Below are 3,829 nucleotides of genomic sequence, written 5' to 3' on the forward strand. Positions count from 1 at the left end.
ACCCACCCACCAACACACCCTTCCACCCACCCACTCACCCACCCACCCACTCACCCTTCCATCCACCCATCCACCCACTCACAAACTACAGAAACATTTCCTCTTCCACTTTCATTACTATGATGCAATGTTCACGGCCCGGATGCTATTACTTAGTAACAATAATCTGTAGCATAACTGCAGGTTAAAAACCAACCTGTGTGGTGAAATATGGCAGGAAAACCTTCCAGTCTGATGTAGTATGACAAAACACTATCCTATATGATGGAATGTGAGAGTAAAACCATCCTGGCATGAGGGTATATAATTATGACAATGTATTATAGAAATATAATGGTGTTATTTGAGATATATTACAACATGTGAGTGACTAGAGCAGAAGGTGGGAAACAGTGCAGGTTACAATGATAACCAGACACCACACATGTGCACCCTCACACGGGTACAGCCTTGAATTCTATGTGCCAGGTCCTCGTACTGCGATAATGTGTTTGTATCTGTGATTGACCTTGTTCTCTTACACACACTCTCTCTCCCTCTCTCTCTTTCTCTCTGTCTATCTATCTATCTATCTATCTATCTCAAATGGATTTTACTGGATTGGTTTAAGAGTTCCTTTCTTTATTTACAAGCTAAGAACTGTTACCTACCCCACCTCATTATCTTTATTAAACAATACTACTACTACTAATAATAATTAATTAAATATTATTATTAGTAGTATTATTGTTGATGGTGTGACTTGAATCTGGCGGGTGATGTAGTTACCACAGTCTCTGCTAGGCGGCGCTGGTCCTGGACGAGGGAGACGCAGCGCCAAGCGTGGAGGAGGAGGAGGAGGAGGAGAATTATTGAGTTGGAGGATTAATAACTCAGGCTACACACACACACACACACATACACACACACACACAGGATCCTGTACACCGTGTACATCAAACCTATATTGGAGTATGCGGCACCAGTTTGGAACCCACACCTAGACAAGTACGGCAGAAAATTAGAGAAAGTGGAAAAGTTTGCAACAAGACTAGTCCCAGAGCTAAGGGGTATGTCTTACGAGGAGAGGTTAAGGGAAATCGACCTGATGACACTGGAGGACAGAGGAGATAGGGGGGATATGATAACGACATATAAAATACTGAGAGGAATCGACAAGGTGGACAGAGACAGGATGTTCCAGAGATGGGACACAGTTGGAAGTTGAAGACTCGTATGAGCCACAGGGATGTTAGGAAATATTTCTTCAGTCCTAAAGTTGTCATGAAGTGGAACAATCGGGAGAGTGATGTAGTAGAGGCAGGATCCATACATAGCTTTAAGAAGAAGTATGATAAAGCTCATGGGGCAGGAAAAGAGTGGACTTAGTAGCGACCAGTGAAGAGGCGGAACCAGGAGCTATGACTCGACCCCTGCAACCACAACAAGTTGAGTACAACTAGGTGAGTACACACAAGAGCTGTGAATCGGCCCCTGCCACCACAATACGTGATTACACACTCACACCACTTTATCCCAACACAAACATAACCCCGACCCATATACATCACACTAACCAACCCAAACCACACCTACGACATCAACCCACATACCCAGGTCAACCCACATACCCAGGTCAACCCATATCAACCACAGCAACAAACACATACAATACATAAACCCTCGTATGTGTATTCAACATTATCTTTGTTATGTACCCCATACCCATCCTGTGGGCGGTAGTTAGAAGATTATAGAGGTACATAATGGGTCCAGGGATTGTACCTCAACATCACATAAGTACATAATTGGTCCAGGGGCTGTACCTCAACATTACAGATGCTGCCATTATGGTGCAGGAAACAAGGGGTCCAGGGACTGTACCTCAACATTACAAGGGATCCACCCACGGGAAGGAAATCAAATCTAAATGAACCTCACTTATTCGATGCTGTTTATGTCAAGGGAGACAGGATGGCAGAGGAAAGAAAATAAAAAAGGCAGCCACTGGTAAAGAGAAGACAGCAAAGGAGGAAAGCAACAGGGATCTGGCTGTCTCTCAGAGGGAATGAACTCATGTCAGGCCTCAACACTGCACAGAGATCCTTCCCCCAGTATATCCTGAAGGAAGACAGTAGTTCACCCAAGGAACAATAAGAGACAGAAGACTCAAAGTGCACAACAATAATGTAAACAGCGTCACTAAAACATGTTAAGTCAGAAAAGAAAGAGTAGCAGAGGCAAACCCAGACAAAATAGATATTACAGAGACGAAAGTCTCCGGAATAATAACAAATGTGATATTCCCAGAGGGCTACCAACAGTAAAGAGGAATGGAAAAAAAGGAGTTGGAAGACGATTATTACTATTATTATTATTATTATCAAAAGTAAGCGCTAAACCCACCAGGGTCATGCAGATCTGCAGGAGGAGGAGAAAAAGTAACAAAGAAGCTACTGGAAGCTTGAGAAAGCATGAAGCTTGGAGACAAGGATATGTGTGGAATAATATTTCAGGAAGTATAGCGTTCAGAGAGACTAGAGTAAGATGGTAGTAGTGAGTTATTACCAAACAATAGTTGAAATAAGACAATGATGACAGGGCGATTGTGGGAAGTGATGGAGGCAGTGTTGGAGGTAGTGTTGGAGGTAGTATTGAAGATAGTGTTTGAAGTACTGTTGGAGGTAGTATTGAAGATAGTGTTTGAAGTAGTGTTGGAGGTAGTATTGAAGATAGTGTTTGAGGTAGTGTTGGAGGTAGTATTGAAGATAGTGTTTGAGGTAGTGTTGGAGGTAGTGGTGGAGGTAGTGTTGAAGATAGTGTTGGAGATAGTGGTAGTGTTAGAGGTAGAGGTAGTGTTAGAGGTAGTGGTAGTGTAGGAGGTAGTGTTGGTGGTAGTTTTGGAGGCAGTGTTGGAGACGGCGTTGGAGGTAGTATTGGAGCATGCGCAACACAATAATGGAATGCTGGAGTATATTGATGTCAAGAGTCAGTGAACCAAACAAAGATGGCGGACCTCCACACAGTCAGAAAAAATCTAAGAAATCGACCGTCTTTACCACATCCCTCCCCGGCTTCTCCCCCCACCCAGTGGGCATTTATACCCCAGCATTTATCCCTCTTACATTATACTAGCTGGATGTGACTACTATCCGGCTTTGCTGGATTATAGTAGAATAAGGTTTATACTATATCTGGCTTTGCTGGCTTATCTGGGGTTTAAATTACTAAATCTGACTTTTGGGGTGTTATCCTAGGATGAAATTAATGTTATGGGGCTTTATTGTGTTATCATAGCTTGAAATAAAGGCTTTCCGGCTTTGCTGGGTAATCTTTATTGGCAAAAAAAATGTTTATTGGTGTTATTAAGTTATCCCAGGGTAATTTTTCACGATCTAGTGCTACTTAGGACCTATAAAAACCATGGCACTAACACATACTCTATACATATTTATTCCAGCATTTAAATGTATTTTATTAATGAGCCCAGTGGAAATAAGTCACTTTGTCTGACCATTTTTTTAGGTCATCCGAGGTAATTTACATATATAGTACCATGTATGCTAACTTGTGTAAGTGTATTTATGTGTATCTGTACCTGAATAAACTCACTTATTCACTTACTTACTTAATAAAGCCCAATTAAGTTAATTATGTATTACCACGGTTCAAATCTCCCGCTTGCTTTATTACCACCCACTATCTTTACTCTCAAAATAAGTAGTAATGACGCAATTTTTAGAGAGGAAATGAGCAGGGTTAATTTTTTATAGTTTGTGTAGGGGTGGAGATGCGGATAAATGGGATTTATATATATTTTTGTGAATTTTTTGGATGTTTGTGAACGCTG

Source organism: Cherax quadricarinatus, chromosome 53 (assembly GCF_038502225.1).
Source record: "Cherax quadricarinatus isolate ZL_2023a chromosome 53, ASM3850222v1, whole genome shotgun sequence".
Lineage (NCBI taxonomy): Eukaryota > Metazoa > Arthropoda > Malacostraca > Decapoda > Parastacidae > Cherax > Cherax quadricarinatus.